At 37.2% G+C, this 18,484-nt stretch overlaps 1 protein-coding gene across 4 annotated transcripts in view; it reads right to left on the minus strand.

Annotated features, from left to right (window-relative positions):
• Positions 1 to 7,588: 7,588 nt before the first annotated feature.
• The window catches only part of Vha36-1 (V-type proton ATPase subunit Vha36-1), a 45,298-nt gene continuing 34,402 nt past the window's right edge, over positions 7,589 to 18,484 (minus strand). Inside the window, exons 6-7 of one of the 4 annotated variants that reach the window (XR_011330909.1) lie at positions 18,393 to 18,453; positions 7,589 to 18,284 (exon numbers count right to left, since the gene is read on the minus strand). The gene's annotated coding sequence lies outside the window, so the exon portion shown is untranslated. Of the gene's footprint in view, positions 18,454 to 18,484 lie in introns of all 4 variants that reach the window. The other 3 variants (XM_069818004.1, XM_069818003.1, XM_069818002.1) reach the window with 3 other exon arrangements.

Genomic DNA, 18,484 nt, shown 5'->3' on the forward strand with positions numbered 1-18,484 from the left:
TAGCAAGTTCTTTGTGATAGTAGAAGAGAAAAAGCGTGCGGCGGTCGTCGGTCGTCGTTGCCCACGACGCCTTTCCTTGCCCTCGGCTGCCAGTTCCGTCGTTTATGGAGAGTAACTCAAGGTGGCACTTTGATGTCAATAATTAAAGATGTACACTAATTAATTTGGGCGCCAGCCTCCTCGAGATTACTCCGGTAGAGTATGAGGTTCCCAGCTCAGCTGCAAACGGTTGGGACATGGGGTTTGGGAGACGTGCTCGTTGATTGAAATGATGTAAGCGCACACCAGAAGTTGTTGGTAAGAAATCTCTATGAGAACGTTTATTATTATAAAGTGTTGGTTTCGGATTAGCAGAAATGCGTGTCCAAGTGTATAATATACTGCTCTCACTTCCTACAAGTTGGTAGACTAATTTCTGGATTCACGTAATTATATGTTTTGTACTATAAACACCGGTAATATAACGGAGAGTTGATAACGTGATGACAGTTTATTCCTAATGTAATAATAATGACGAGAAAAGAATTCAGACTTACAAGAATGATACAACACACGACTTCTTCCTATACCCACTAAAAAATTCTAAGTCCGTAAATTGTTATCCTTCCGAGTTGGGTTCGCCGAGAATATGTGGAGTGCGTCCTCACCGTACGCTTTCTATCTGCCCTCTGTCTATCTGCCAAATCTATCCTCTACTTGCAACCACCAAACATACAATTTCGCCTTTCTATCTATAAATCACGTGTCTCTATTATGAATCCTGATTGGCCATAATTACTCTTACGTCACTTAAGACGCGCTCTTCAAAAATTGTTCGTTAACTAGATCCTCCCCTACTTCCGGTGTTTTCTGACACTCTCTAACATATACCAGATCATCTCCTTTTCGAACCTGGCTTGGCGTCATCTTGCTGACCACCCGCAGGCAAAGTCCACGTATCCTCCCAGCGATCAATTCAACGCCTGGACACATGTTTCCTGTCCGCGTAGCGTGGCTTCGTCATTTCTGCCCAGCTGTTACTTCCGTCTCACATTCTGGGACTTTCTTACACTCCCACGCTTCCTATCATATAAGAGTATTAACACGAAATATTAATCCGATGAAAACCGCCTTATCCTATACGAGGAACCGTCTCAAGGGGGGAAGGGAAGTGGTCCGTGGCCCATTTCTTTAGGGCTCATCCCGACATTTGCCTTATTACTCAAGGGAAACCACGGAAAACCTTGAGCAGGATGAGGTGTCGTACTGACAAGCCAAATTTGGCCTCATTGGGATGTTCATATATTCAGGAGGAAGGTTCAATTTTAATCATAATTTAAAATACACATACATAATCAACCAGATAAGTAGTTACAATAATATCTTCCTTGCATCCCATAACATGATGTCCCTGAAACAGAGAATTATCATTATTAGTGCAGTGGTATACACATGATTGTCTTTCGAGTCGTGCTGTTTAATGTTCAATTTGGTTTACGTCTTGTACGTTATCGTTCCAAGCTAGAATGTGGAGTACACTTTTAGGGCGTTTATATTTATCTAAAGCTGGGTTGTAGTTACCTAGTGAAGAAATTAATGGGTTTGTGCTGCTGTACGACTTAGTGTACGTGCAGAATGCTTGACTAGAGATATATTCTTGAATTGTACAAATTTCTAGTTCTTTGTGAATTAATGCAACAGGAGTTACTCTAGGTAGTCCTGTAATGAATCTTAAAAGTTTGTTTTCGAAAATCTGTAATTTTTTAAGGACTGTAATAGGTGCATGTCCCCAAGCAGGACAAGCATATAATAATACCGACCTAATTAATGCTTTATACAGAATTAATGTTGTATGTATGTTTAAGTGTCTGCTTCTATTTAATACTGGGTAGAGCTCCACCATTCTAACATTGGCAAGTCTGAGTTTTTGTAGTATATGATCAGAAAAAGTGAGCCGTCTGTCTAGTGTTACTCCGAGATATTTAACTGAAGTTTTCCATTCGATTTGTGATCCATTTATAGCTAACTTCGTGTGATTTATACCCGGTCTATTGAATTTATTTCTTCTGCTAAATAAGATGGCTTGTGTTTTAGATATATTTAATTTGATTCTCCATCTGAGGAGCCATGGTTCAATGTCACGTAGGTGACCTTGTAGCCTGGTAATGGCGACAGTTGGCTTCCACGATGCCGTGAGAAATGCCGAATCGTCAGCGTATAGTGCTAAAATACTATTATTGAAATTTTGATTAAAAGGCAGGTCATTAATATAGACTTGGAAAAGTATCGGTGCCAGAATGCCACACCAGCGTTAATACCTCGCGACGTGGAGTGCACGTCGTTCAGTTTAACCTGGAACGTTCTGTCCCGAATATAATTGTCTAACAGTTTTACTAGGCGGCAATTTAAATTATTGTTAATTAATTTCTGTATCAAGCCCGCATGCCAAACTCTGTCAAAGGCTTGTGTGTAGTCTAAAAATATAGCCGCTACAGTTCGGTTTAAATTGAATGCGGTAGTAATGAACTCCGTCGTGCGAAGCAATTGCTGTGTGCACGAATGACCTGAACGGAATCCAAACTGTTCGTTTCGGATTAGATCATTGTTTCCGAGTTCGGATTTCAATCTTTTTTGTATGATCTTTTCCGCAATTTTACCTAAAACATTTAGTAAACTAATGGGGCGATAATTAGGCCTACGTGGATCAGATTTATTCTTTCCTGGCTTAGGAATTTGAATAATGTTCGAGTGTTTCCAAATGTTAGGAAAATATCCTATCCGAAAGATAGTATTTATGATATTCGTAAGCAATTTAAACGATTTTTGTGATAGCTCTTTCAGTACTTCAGCCTGGGGCCAGGAGCTTTTTTATTTGGCAAGTGTCTAACTTGTCATTTTACCTCGTGAACATTAGCAGGACGGATCTGTGGTGCTTAGTTATTGTTGAGGTTCACGTTAAGTAAGTACGTAGTTATGTCTTGTGTTATTTGGTCATGTATTTGTCTGTCATACAAGTCACCATGTGGATTGAAGGAGTTCTCGAGGACTTCCGCAAAAACCGTAGCTTTCTCTTCTGGACTATTATATATTCTCCCATTGTGCTGGATGGGAGGGATATTACTATATGGCTTAGTGAAGAATTTTGTGATTTTCCACACCTCGCTCATATTGTCGGTATCTAATTTACTAACTTTTTGAGTCCAGGCTTGGATAATCTGATCGAATTCGCACTATGTTTTAATCGCCTTGAACAGTAAGCGCGACCAAAGAGTTTGTAATACTTACTAGACACATACCCGTGAGTGGCAGGCAAGAAAAATGTCACAAATTGATTCGGCTAGCATCCGCCATTAAAGGGAGTGTTTGCGGCGCGAAATTCGAAAACAGTACCACAATACATTGATGTAGCCTGATGATATACACTGTTTTAAACATCTTTTACAAAGGATGAGTCGTGATGAAATAAACATGAATGGCAGAGGAGCGCTATATTTATTAAAGTATTATAACGATTCATCTTTGGCGATATTCTAAAAAATAAATTAAATCACCATATACGCTCGGCATAAGTATGTGAAATACTGAATAATGACAATGTCAACATTAATTTTCAATATTACTAATATTGTTTTAAGGACATAATAATGGATATTTACTGTAATATTTAAAATGATCTATATTTCAGTCCTTTCATGCAAAGGAAGAGAAAGGTATATGGTGCTTAGAAAATATTTAGTGGTGAAATATGAAATCATAAAAATTCTGGAAACTGATTTAAAATATAATGAGAATAAATTTTATAATAAAACAATCTATTCATTGTGTAGTTGATGACCACCAAGTTAGAGGTCAGTACAGACTTTTTAATACAATTAGTAGCGGTAATAGTAGGCCTAGGAGTAGTGGTAATAGTAGGCCTAGTAGTAGTGATAATAGTAGGCCTAGTAGTAGTGGTAATAATAGACCTAGTAGTAGTGGTAATAATAGGCCTTGTAGTACAAGAGGAGTAGATATTTTGCATTCGACAGATAATGGAGAAAAAATGGGAGTATAAGGGTACAGTGCATCAGTTATTCATAGATTTCAAAAAGGCATGTGACTCGGTTAAGAGAGAAGTTTTATATGATATTCTTATTGAATTTGGTATTCCCAAGAAACTAGTTCGATTAATTAAAATGTGTCTCAGTGAAACGTACAGCAGAGTTCGTATAGGTCAGTTTCTGTCAGATGTGTTTCCAATTCACTGTGGGCTGAAGCAAGGAGATGCACTATCACCTTTACTTTTTAACTTTGCTCTAGAGTATGCTATTAGGAAAGTCCACGATAACAGAGAGGGTTTGGAATTGAACGGGTTACATCAGCTGCTTGTCTATGCGGATGATGCGAATATGTTAGGAGAAAATCCACAAACGATTAGGGAAAACACGGGAATTTTACTGGAAGCAAGTAAAGAGATAGGTTTGGAAGTAAATCCCGAAAAGACAAAGTATATGATTATGTCTCGTGACGAGAATATTGTACGAAATGGAAATATAAAAATTGGAAATTTATCTTTTGAAGAGGTGGAGAAGTTCAAATATCTGGGAGCAACAGTAACAAATGTAAATGATACTCGGGAGGAAATTACACACAGAATAAATATGGGAAATGCCTGTTATTATTCGGTTGAGAAACTTTTATCATCCAGTCTGCTGTCGAAAAATCTGAAAGTTAGAATTTATAAAACAGTTATATTACCGGTTGTTCTGTACAGTTGTGAAACTTGGACTCTCACTTTGAGAGAGGAACATAGGTTAAGGGTCTTTGAGAATAAGGTGCTTAGGAAAATATTTGGGGCTAAGAGGGATGAAGTTACAGGAGAATGGAGAAAGTTACACAACACAGAACTGCACGCATTGTATTCTTCACCTGACATAATTAGGAACATTAAATCCAGATGTTTGAGATGGGCAGGGCATGTAGCACGTATGGGCGAGTCCAGAAATGCATATAGTGTTAGTTGGGAGGCGGGAGGGAAAAAGGCCTTTAGGGAGGCCGAGACTTAGATGGGAAGATAATATTAAAATGGATTTAAGGGAGGTGGGATATGATGATCAAGAATGGATTAATCTTGCTCAGGATAGGGACCAATGGCGGGCTTATGTGAGGGCGGCAATGAACCTCCGGGTTCCTTAAAAGCAAGCACGTAAGTAAGTAATATTTCATTTTATTTCCCTAAGAAAGATCAATGTTGGAAATCAGCCAGTCAACATCTGGAAAATGAGACTGTACTTCTGCAATTCTGTGATAAGCGTGGGCGAGGCAAGTAACGTGAATCATTTTTCTGTATTTTGTTTTAACCTTGTGTCATGCCTCAACCATGTAAGATGCTGCATCACTAACGAACATTAGTACTATGTTGTATTATACAAAATTGAGCGCTCTGTGATTGGCCTTTGTGTATATTTACTAAAAATTCTCGTAATTTCCCATTGAGCAGTTTGTTAGAGGGGTGTTGGCAGATGCAAATGCCTCACACATATTTGAACAGTGTGGTGTTCGGTTCCTAACTGATTTTGTTGCACTCTTTCATGAATTCGCTTGTGTTTTTCTGTGTTTACGTGCTGTGTAACACTACATATTCATTTGCATGAAATTGAAGTTTTGCAAAATAAAGTTTACTACACAAACACTTTACAAACAAAGAGTAAGTAAACAAGTAGTAAACAAAATTGTTATGGAGCATATCTGCATTAAGTTTAAGCTTCTTTATATATTATTACTATAATGTACCGAAGTAGATACATATGATATTTCCATGCACGGATTCTGCATGGGTAAGTTGGTGAAGGATGGGTAAGTTGCCTTCAAGTTGTTTTTACTAAGTTACTACAGAAATAGCTACAAAATACAATAAGTTACTCACATGACAATATTCTTATAAATCAATCCGCCTTGGCCTTGCAATATTTTTCTAAAGAATGAATTTCACTTAACAATTGCTTATTTTGAAGAATCATGTCATGAAAAGTAACACAATCCTCACTGAAGACTGATTTTACAAGCATTGATTTTACTGTTTTTACAGGCAATTTATTTTTCTCATCAGTCCATACAGCGTTCATGCGTGAAAATTATCTTTCGACACATGCATTTGTACCAGGGATATACATAATGAACTGCACAACCCTCTTCAAATTTGAGACTTCTCCTTTAGTACTTTTAAAATGATCTACCCAGACAATCTAAATGTTTGGTGTTGCCATCACTCGCCTTGAGAAATTAATAACTCACAATAATATTGTTTCATAATAGTCCACCTACAGTCGCCTGCAATGATGAAGTGCAGTGTTTGTAATTTGTAATATAGAATAGACATAATAACTTTTCCGTGTTTTCTCAGTTTAGAACTCTAAAATACAGGATGCAAAACTGTCCCAAAGACTTTTCTCGGGACAACAGGACGCATTAGCAAAAAACGGAACGATCCTGTATTTTACGGGACGTCTGGGAACCCTACCTGAACCACTTTGCTGAAGAGACTGCCGGTTCATTTCGGCATTTTGAAACACATTTTGTAACTGAATTGTACTCGATCTTTGTTTGTACTGAAGACTTTTATCCTGTTGGTGCAAATAGCGATGATTTGTTTCCTCCATCTGTAAACACTAATAGCTAATAGTGCACAGTCTCTCTCGGGAATTGAACTAGATGGTGACCAAGGATCGAAGCAAGAACCGCATAGGGCGCATTTCCACTATGCTGGTATGTTTGTCACGGTCCTACTTATGACAAAGTATGGAAAATTTGGTCCCAATTTCGTTATGATGATTTTACTGTGTTAACATACAGCTCTACCACACGAAAACAATGATGATGAACTACAAAATGAATTAACTGCGTCATATTAAAATAAACTTTACTAAACTCAATTACGACAAAATAATTTTTAAGCAAAACATATTTTCTTGACAACTGTAGTTTTCATACACAAATTGGCATCTAAAGTGACGGAAACAATTAATATTGCACATGCTTCCTCATGGCTAAAGGAGATAGACCTGAAAAGAATCAAGGAAAGATCAAAGGAATCATGACTGCAAAATACAAAATATTAATGTCTGTGATGGATAAACTTCATGTCACAGTGCTTCTTTACTGGCACGAGGAAAGGAAACTGGAACATAATTAAAGAAAATACTGCTGGCAATTATCATTTTTTATCTGGTCACCCTCATTATGCTGCAATGCAGATACTTTGCTTAAACAAAAAAATTTCATTCCGTACATATCAGTGGATATCACGTCAAAATGTTAGTCAAGAAAGACATAAACACATGATATAATTAATAGTTATTATTAATGACTTGAAAAACAAATCTAACATTGGAATTGGTGACAGCAAGATGGTACTACAAGAGACCGAGATATTCATCATAGATAATCTGACATTCGCTTTAGAACTGGGGAAATCTAGATAATTAGCCCAAGCAGGATTCGAACCCATGCCCAAGTGCAGACTCGGATCAGGAATGTGATGTAATTGCCTCTTTCAGACAGACAAGAATATATGGATAATAACGTGCTCTGAAAACTCGTGAGAGAAAATAAATGGATAAAATAAACAAAACATGTTTCTTTCTATATTTATTACTATGAATCTCTTTCTCATACATTTTTTACAACTTACTAAGAATAAAACCAGTTTGCAACATTTAACCTAAAACGACAATGTTTTTAAAACTACGCCTGTACAAGATATTGCATGAACCACAATAAAATAATGAAACTTAAATTAATACTGGAATGTTACGCCCGTTACTAAGGTAAATATAAAACCAAACAATTTGAGTATTTACAGAACAAAATAATTCGTATGGAATTCTAAATCCTTCTCTGGCTTCAGTATTACTTGCTACCATTGTTATCACGAACTTTCCAAGACAAATCTAATCATTCCAAAAAGTACACTATGTCAATTTTTATAATATGATACTATCATTAGTATTATATTCAAGTTACAATTTTAAAATATCACTGAATATGAAAAATTGTTGAATGTTGATTTGGACAGGTTTTACATTACCCAAACTTCAGGAGAAAATTAACATTTTGTAGGCAATTTTCCGCATTTTGTTATGTTCCTGGCAGCCAAATATATTGGCACGAGAGTGCAATTAACATTTCAATTTATGAACAGCAAAAATTTTCAACAAACTTTACAGTATTATATGACTAACCTCAAATTAAATTTAACAATGTATGATATCTTATTTTGTGGTTCTGACAGAAATAAAATGTTGATGGTTCCTATAACTCCATTTTGAAGTTAACTGTAACACTGTAAACTTTGTGGGCTTAAGCTTCTCTGTGATTAACTTTTGTACCATTGTGTGACATTGATTCTTGGTGTTATGATGGTCATTTAAACTGTACGTGCTACCATCAACAAAGCATCTCTTTATTAAACATCATAGTCAACAGGAAGCAATATTTTAAGTATTTTACTTCCTACAAGGTGACAGATTGTTACTTGTATTTAAGTGTTTTATAGAGTTTTACTTGTGGTTAAAGAAATTAGTTAGGGACTTCAGTTGCCATTTAATGCATTATATTTTTCACCACAGAACCTAATAAACGTATAATTCCAGTTAGCACTTTCGTCGGAAATGTCTGGCTTTCAGGACAATATTGTTGATTACTGTGCCGTTTATATTTCGGCACATCTTTCTTTTCCTTTCTATTTCTTTTAGTTTTTTTCTGTCTTCATATTTTCTCTGTTAGTTTTAATTATTCTAACTCTTCATAGATGGCTCGTAGTTTTTTCTTTCTGATCTAGTTCTTCTTACTTCTCGTAGATGGCTTTCCTCTCAATTTTTTCTTTTTTGCTCTGTTTCTGTTCCTATTAACCTATGATGAGTTGAGCCCGGGGGGCCAGTAATTTTTTGATCCGGGGAGAATTTATTATTTTATAATAGCACTTGCTGATTGGTTAAAACGATGGCGTGATTTTGATTTGGTCTGTGAAGCGAGTTTCATCTCGAAAAGTAGCGTCAGTCTAGTCGTTGGGCTCGTGGAGGTCAGACGCGTGGCAGAGTGCGAGCTGCTGCGCGGGCAGGGACCGGGTTCGACAGGTCTGCCTGAGGCAGAATGGTGGTCAGTGTGCGGGAACCTACAAGTGTATTGTAGAAGGTATTCGGGTGGAATTTAGCGGCGAGTTTTGGGATGTACGTCAGTCTAGTGGTTGGGCTCGTGGAGGTGAGACGCGTAACAGAGTACGAGCTTCTACGTAGGCTGGGTCCAGGTTCGATAAGCCTACCTGAAGCTGAATAGTAATCGGTGTGCGGGAACCTACGAGTGAATTGTACAAGGTATTCGGGTGGAGTTTGGCGGCGAGTTTTGGGATGTACTTATTAGTTTGAGCTGCTATCATTTTCCAGACGGATTTGCGTTCAGTCAACTCTGGTGAAATACTGGTCGGTATTTGTATTTTTGGTGGATCGTTTCTCTAGTTGTGAAATACCTAAAAGCCTGCCTCTATATATTATCAGTTCAGTGAGTTGGTTTCGGCTTATGTTTAATCAAGTTTTTGCAGTAGAACGAATTTAAACAGTATGGAATCCACGACGAAGGCGCCCATTGTTGTGTGACGTTTGAAGGGTGAATAATCTGTATGTAACGGCTATGTGTGTGCTGAGTGATAGTTATGTCAAAGTAGTATGACAAGATGGATGCCAGCATGGGCAAACAAACTACCTATGTAAGGTAATTAGTGGGATTTGGTCTACGACACACTGTTAGCAAGATGTGTTATGTGTTACGAATTTATTTTGCATGTTCTAATAAATAGTTGTATTTTATAGTGAGTGTGTGTTATCACTTGACTACCTCGACACCCAGATTACCATCCTGATCATAAAGATTCATGGCAGGGTTAGTTTATTATTTAAATGTCTTGTTTTCCATCTAACAAGTTTAGACGTTTGGATAAAAAAAAAAAAAGAAAAAAAAAAGAAGAGAAGGCCTGAGAGCGCCTCAGTGGTAGCGAGAGCACGGTTATGATCAGCGCTTGGAATCTCAAAGCCAAGGTATTCGGGTTTGTGTTGTTTTGTTGTTTTTTATGTTTGTTAGATGGATGCTGGAATGGTGGACTGGTGCGCCCTCCGTAAAGATGAGTTGCTATATGAAAATCGGTCGCGTTTGGCAGTCCCATTCAGTGTTGGGGATGAGGTGTTTTTGCTTGACCATCCTATTAGTAGCCGGGAAAAGGATTTTCCAGCAAATTGGCATACAGGTATAAAGGACCTTTCCGTGTTTTGTCTTTTGACTCACCGGTCACTGTGAAATTAAATGGGCCTAAAGGTGACCCTCTCCGTGCCCACGTGTCTCAGTTGAAGAAAGCGGTGGTGGGGAAGCGCCACCAGCCAAGTGGTTAGGGGTTTTTACCCTGGGTAGTACCTGTGTGGTTTGGCGGGTCAGAATACCACCACTGCAGCCCATGCATGAAGTAGAAGTCTTTTAAAATGGGCACCTTTCCCCCCTAAGGGAATGAAAAAAGGGGAAAAGGTTAGTTTAGGTTAGCTTAGGATAGGTTATGGTGTGTAGTGTTATACCTGTGTGGTTTGGCGGGTCAGAATACCACTACTGCAGCCCATGCATGAAGTAGAAGTCTTCTAAAATGGGCACCTTTTCCCCATTAGGGAACGTAAAAAGGAGAAAAGGTTAGTTTAGGTTGTGTGAGTTTGGTCTGCTCAGTTTGGCCGTCCCAGGGTCTTTATTGTGAAGGATAGCCAAACGACACTGCAGACGGTATTTGGTGACCAGATCAGAACTGAGTCAGGTTCTGATAACTCTGTTATTACAGAGCTGTATGCCTAGATGTCTCATTTGAGCATTTAGTGAGCGAAAGGTGGTTTTCATAGTAAGGTACATTGCACCAAACGGTGGTACTTACTAAAACTACCCAGTAAAAGTTTGTACTGGATTGTATTATGAGTGGGTGATGCGATGAGTACTGTATGCTAAACTGTTGTATCACGAAGGAGTGTGCTAATTTTCATATTCATGAATGGACTATGAAAACGGATGTAGTTTGGTGTATCATCAAGAGGAAGTGACAATACGCCTGAAAAGACTATCATACCAGAAATGGTCATATGTGAAGCAAGTTACAGACATTATCTAAAAGTTTGTATTTTTCAAGGGATTCCTTTTTTTTAAGTTAATCTTATTCAATTCAACATTGTTGTATTATTATGTATTTCTATGTTTTTGAGTTGTGTATTACCATGTGTGTGTTTTTAAATTTAGGTTGGCTTTTACGTATCATCACAGCTCGGACTAATTATTTTGGGGTCGTTTATTCGCGGAATTTATCTTTTCCGTTTCCTCTCCTCACTTCATTTGTCTTATCTTCTTCTCTTTCGTGTCCCTTTCTCTTCTGTAGCTTCCTTCCTTTCTCTACTTGGAGTTTCTCCTCTTCTTTTCTTTCACTTTAAGATGTTGCTGTTTAGTTTTGGCATTGTTGCATCGATCATGTTGTAGTGGATTATTCTCTGAGTGCGCCAAGGGTGGAAGCGCACTGTGACTATACCCAGAGGTCAGTGGATCGAGGGAATTGGTTGATTGGGGTGACTGCGATGGACTGCGGTCATTCCGAAGGGCTAAGTGGGTCACGGGGGAGCATGGTGAGGATACCGTCTCTACCCGTGGACACTTGGTTACCAGACGATTTACATGTTCGACTGTCTGGATGGTTGCAGCAGTGGCGTCAGTGCTGATTGTGCACTTGGAAGATACTGTACCTAGTGGCTTGTTATGGGACATGGCTGAGGATGAGTTTCCTTTTTGGTAGCCACCTAATCCTCGCAGCATCTTCGGACTGGTGTTGGCGCTGTTCAGGAACTGCGCCAATTTTGGGGGGGGGGGGAGTCTGTGCCGTTTATATTTCGGCACATCTTTCTTTTCCTTTCTATTTCTTTTAGTTTTTTCTATCTTCATATTTTCTCTGTTAGTTTTAATTATTCTAACTCTTCATAGATGGCTCGTAGTTTTTTCTTTCTGATCTAGTTCTTCTTACTTCTCGTAGATGGCTTTCCTCTCAATTTTTTCTTTTTTGCTCTGTTTCTGTTCCTATTAACCTATGATGAGTTGAGCCCGGGGGCCAGTAATTTTTTGATCCGGGGAGAATTTATTATTTTATAATAGCGCTTGCTGATTGGTTAAGACGATGGCGTGATTTTGATTTGGTCTGTGAAGCGAGTTTCATCTCGAAAAGTAGCGTCAGTCTAGTCGTTGGGCTCGTGGAAGTCGGACGCGTAGCAGAGTGCAAGCTGCTGCGCGGGCAGGGACCGGGTTCGATAGGTCTGCCTGAGGCAGAATGGTGGTCGGTGTGCGGGAACCTACAAGTGTATTGTAGAAGGTATTCGGGTGGAATTTAGCAGCGAGTTTTGGGATGTACGTCAGTCTAGTGGTTGGGCTCGTGGAGGTGAGACACGTAACAGAGTACGAGCTTCTACGTAGGCTGGGTCCAGGTTCGATAAGCCTACCTGAAGCTGAATAGTAATCGGTGTGTGGGAATCTACGAGTGAATTGTACAAGGTATTCGGGTGGAGTTTGGCGGCGAGTTTTGGGATGTACTTATTAGTTTGAGCTGCTATCATTTTCCAGATGGATTTGCGTTCAGTCAACTCTGGTGAAATACTGGTCGGTATTTGTATTTTTGGTGGATCGTTTCTCTAGTTGTGAAATACCTAAAAGCCTGCCTCTATATATTATCAGTTCAGTGAGTTGGTTTCGGCTTATGTTTAATCAAGTTTTTGCAGTAGAACGAATTTAAACAGTATGGAATCCACGACGAAGGCACCCATTGTTGTGTGACGTTTGAAGGGTGAATAATGTGTATGTAACGGCTATGTGTGTGCTGAGTGATAGTTATGTCAAAGTAGTATGACAAGATGGATGCCAGCGTGGGCAAACAAACTACCTATGTAAGGTAATTAGTGGGATTTGGTCTACGACACACTGTTAGCAAGATGTGTTATGTGTTACGAATTTATTTTGCATGTTCTAATAAATAGTTGTATTTTATAGTGAGTGTGTGTTATCACTTGGCTACCTTGGCACCCAGATTACCATCCTGATCACTACGATTCATGGCAGGGTTAGTTTATTATTTAAATGTCTTGTTTTCCATCTAACAAGTTTAGACGTTTGGATAAAAAAAAAAAAAAAGAAGAGAAGGCCCGAGAGCGCCTCATTACAAGCAGGAAATTTCTGCACTACTCCAAAATATTTATGTTACTTTTAACAACCATTCTGAATAGTTTATAAATGCAATTCTTTGTATTATGAAGACATTATATAGGCAGAGTCCTTCAAATGCAGCAATGATTGTAGCGTTCACTGATATGACGAACTGAAATGAAAGACCTACATATATCCATCATACTCGTTAAAAATAACAAGTGACAGTGCAAATATATTAACTGCCGAAGAACTCCGTATTTTTTCTATGATAAGAGCTCGAATCAGCATGGAAAAACATTTTAAAATAGCTGCATTCAGCCATCTTCTCAACATGAGTTTGAGTCTATGAGAATATATACACACGAACCAATGAAGCAAACTCGACTCTATTTTTTCATTTGTTGAATATCAACTGATAACTTGTCTATCATTCATGGAAAGGTAATTAAGGATTATATTATAATCTTTTATGTATATTCTACAATGATATCTTTCAGCAAAAATGAGTTTATATAAGACAAATTCCTAATAAATACAATTTTTTTTTTTTAATAAAAGTGCCTGTTTCAAAACCTTACAGCTAAGCTACACTTTACTGCCCACAGCAGTGTTATAAGTTTCCTTTAAGTACCTCGTGCATTATATGCTTGTTAAGGAGAGAGGGTGATATAATCTGAAATGTTTTTCGTAATTGATGCATATTTTTCACTTTTGTATCATTGCTGCAACAACTTAAATTTGAAATTATTTTTTGAAAAAAAAATTTGGTGCCCAAATTTTGGAAAAAGAAAAAAAAAAGTGACAAGATACAGTAATTCACTAAAATGGATATATCTCACCCATTTTTACCATAAATTCAAAATTTTTTTGACATTTTACTCTTAAAAGCTTATTCTTTAAAATGTCTGGAGCATAATTGATAATTATAAGATAAACAATTAACATTTTAAGAATGAAGTTTAGGGGTACTTTTATGGAAATATGGAAGGATATTTTTCAAATGCAACAAAATAACCAATTTCTATTACAGAGAAAAGTTTCCTAATACCTTAAAGAATACGTGTTCCAAATATCATGCATGTGCCATTAATAGTTCCGAAGATATAAGAGTATAATTTTTTTATATGAGAAGAAAGCAAAAAATTTAAGTCACAGGAAATTGCATTCACAATTTAGTGTTATTTAAAAGTCCTGCGCACCAGAACTTTAAAAATGGCGTCACAGCAACTAACAGGGCTAAAAAATCTCCATTAAATTGTATAATATATTTTTCAATATATGAAATATTATTTTAAAGCATTTTTTTTTTTAATTTACTGATATACAACATGTCAATAGGATGCAGATATCCTAGATTATTAAAAAATTACACCCTGACAGGTACAAGAAACTCTGGAAGACTAGTGAACAGATTTCTCGACCTCTAACATGAGCCCAGAAGGGGCCAATCTGTGGCCCAACTCCTTGAAAGCTACATGATGATGATGATGATGATATGATTATTATTATTATTTACTAGTTTCCTACCATATTTAACCATCCTTTCAACTTGAAAACCATGTGCACCAGAGGCTTAAAAATAGTGTCACAACAGCTGACAGAGGCAGAGATGCACATTAAATTCTATGTAATATATTTCCCACATATCGAAGTGTATTTTAAAGCCAAAAAAATTATTTTTGAAAATACACTGGTTTTCCACCATATAAAAACCATCCTTTTCTCTTAAGATCAAGGCCTCCGATGACAATAAAATAACAAAGGACAAACACAAGACAATTGGACTCACCCTATGGACTGTTTCCTGCTGAGTCTGGCAGTTGGCATGAGCAATAATTTCTTTTGTGGTGATCTTTTGACTGAAATTAAAGTTTCTCAGTTTGCTATACAACAACACAACATGTTGTTTTATTTAACAATGTTCGCAACTGCCAAGGTTATAACAGCGTCGCCGGAATTTTTGTCCTGCAGGAGTTCTTTTACATGACAGTAAATCTACTGACATGAGCCTGTCACATTTTAAGCACACTTAAATGTCATCGACCTGGCCCGGGATCGAACCCGCAACCTCGGGCATAGAAGGCCAGCGCTATACCAACTTGCCAACCAGGCCGACAGTATGTATTTAAGTTTCTTACATACCCACTCTCCCTGATGAGAGCAAAGGATTGCAGAAAATTTTCCAGGATGTCAAAGTTCCTGGTCGTCCAAGAATAAGAGTGATCCTGTTAGAAAATTTAGATACTGAAACTGGATAACACAAAAGCATAAAGACGACTATTTTTACTCAGGAAACCTTAAACGATGTAAAGCTGGTTGCAGGACGTTCCTAATAAGGCAACATATTTTAACTGTACTTTTAATTTAATAACAAGAGACTCTTTTACAACTAACTTGCAGGCCTCATGATGGAAGCTGAAGCTGGTAGCATAGCTGTGAGCAATAAAAGGCTGCTTATCAGTAGGGTTTAAATCTGGCACATTGCATAATACCACACTATTTATTATATTTTAATTACTTATTGAGCCCGAATATTTATGCAAAAAAAAAAAACATACTGAAATATTTACATGTAAATTTGTATAAAAATGTACGAAAATACGCACCACAAAACATAATTAAATCCAATAATTATAACAGGCTAAACATCACGCAAATTTATTTTTTTCTGCTATTGTAGCATGTGATGAAGATTATTCTGACATTTTCTTCAGTGAAACTTCTTTTGTTGCTGGAAAATGTTTTATATAATGAAAATATTACTTTATATGAGTACATCACATTTCTGCTATCCAAACACTACAAAAATGGAAAAGAGTGCCCTTTTGGTATTGCCAAATTAATGTACATGTAACGATCAAGTACTAAACTTTTTTTATTAGTCATTACTGTAAAACAAAATGTAGCCTTTTCTTTAATAAGACTGAATTTTCAAGTGGGGTAATATTAAGGTCACTGCAGGAATGAAGATGATTTTCAGAAGATTTGTAGGTCATGTGAGTTGCGGCCAATCAGCTTCATTAAATACACTCTCGTACTTGCATATGGATGTTCTCTTTGTTTGTGTTGAAGTTTCATTTCAGTATTTCAGTCAGTTTTTGTTGAGTACTGGTGTGCAGTTCAGTAATTTTTCTACTACATTTTTATCATGGAAGATAAGTAATACTGTGCAGGTTATGTATTTTATAAAAAAAAAAAAAAGAAAGGTGTTCCAGTTCTCTCTATCAGAAGTACGAACTGTCAAAGCAAAGAAAGTCCAGTTGGATATCAGGATCTCTGCAATGTACAGATAACAATGAGTGACGGAAAGTTTTTCTATTAATTCAAGTGATAGCTGTCCAGCGGATAACAACAATGCAAAAGCCAGGGCTGATACTGACAGCAGTAGTAGTAGAAAGCAAATGTGCAGACTTTGGGGGGAGGGGGAGGCAAGGCACTTTTTGCCTCTCAATTTATAGAGCCAAGGGCATTGCCCTCCAACAAAATTAACAGAGAGCCCTGTCCCCTTCCTTTCTTTCCTATTGCATATGAGATCGGTGAATCTCCACACATGATGCAATGGTGACTCCATTTCTTTGTCTATCATCCATATTCTTTTAGTTCAGTTCAAATCTAACAACTATTGTAATTGAACAGTAACTGTCATAAGTATTACCAAACAAAAATAATAATAATACGGACTAGTAACAGTACAATTAACAGTGTATCTGACTTTATTTTTCCTAACATTTTACAAATTATTATTAATGTTGAAGATTTTTTCACAAACAATTAAATTTGTTACGAAATTTAAAAGTCACAACATTCAGTTTCAGTGATCATTTCTTGCGATGATCACCATCACAGGTGTGTGCTTCTTAAGTGATCAGTGATTGCAATGTAATTATTTATAATGGATAAATTTTTAATAAAGGAAACTTGTCCAAAATAAAACTGCAATCAAGGGGAACAGAATGATAAATTGGGTTATAGTCGTGGCTGTGAAACTAATAGCTCGTGTTCATAAATGCTGCAAGGGTGAACAAAGCAGTGAAAGGGCCGTAGTTTGCAACCATTTTGATTTTAGCAATTTCCATGATTATTATATGAAAAATCAGAAGACGTTATTTTCTGTAAAATATAGGGTGCGACAGTGGGATATAACGGTTTTTATAGCCCTGTTGTAGGACACTCAGGACAAATTAAAAGAAAACACATCTACTGCAAGTAATCTAGTACAATGCAATTTATTAATGTCCAATTACTTTTTAAAAACTACATTTTGTCGTAGCCTCCATGGCAACGAATACATTCCTGCAATCTGCTATGAAAGTTCTGCATATCTCGCCCAAACAAAACAGGTTCGTTCCTTATGTTTTGTTTCAGCTGGAGGCTTGTTGCGATACACCCTACTTTTGAGATAACCCCATAGGAAGTAATCAGATGCAATCAGGTCAGGAGATCTTGGCGGCCAGGCAATGTCTCCAAATCGTGGAATTATTCGTCCTGGAAACATGTTTCTCTGACAGTTCATTGAACCATGAGCAGTGTGCGCTGATTACTTCCTATGGGGTTATCTCAAAAGTAGGGTGTATCGCAACAAGCCTCGGACCATCATCCAGCTGAAACAAAACATAAGGAACGAAATTAGTGCCATCGAACCTGTTTTGTTGGGGAGAGTTATGCAGAACTTTCATAGCAGATTGCAGGAATGTATTCGTTGCCGTGGAGGCTACTTACGAAATGTAGTTTTTAAAAAGTAATCAGACATTAATAAATTCCATTGTACTAGATTACTTCCAGTATGTGTGTTTTTTTTTTAATTCGTTCTGAGTGTCCCACAACAGGGCTATAAAAACCATCATATCCCACTGCCGCACCCTATATGTAACGAAATTTTTTAGAAATAGCAATTAAAGTTTTTTCGAATTTCTGTGCACAGTCTTGCGCACCCAATATTTCAAAGAAGTCAGCACCTATGGTAAAAAGTGTGTTGAGCATACAATGCACATCTGGCAACTTCGTAACATTGTCCCTTCACTATGCGCAGGTTTTCATCTTCATTCCTGTAATTTACTCTAGTAAAACTATACATTTTCCTGCAAAAATAAGAGAATTTGGTTGCAAAATGTTTACAAAACAACTTATATGCAAAATAAAGTACATGTAAAACCACTGGTTAATATGTAACTATCAATGCATATCACCTTTGCAAATGCTGTAGACATTTATGCAACATACATTTTGCATTTTTTTCCCGGGTTCTACCTAGGAAACAAAAAAAAAAAAAAAAAAAAAA

The sequence above is a fragment of the Periplaneta americana genome, chromosome 2, assembly GCF_040183065.1.
Source record: "Periplaneta americana isolate PAMFEO1 chromosome 2, P.americana_PAMFEO1_priV1, whole genome shotgun sequence".
In the NCBI taxonomy this organism is placed as follows: domain Eukaryota; kingdom Metazoa; phylum Arthropoda; class Insecta; order Blattodea; family Blattidae; genus Periplaneta; species Periplaneta americana.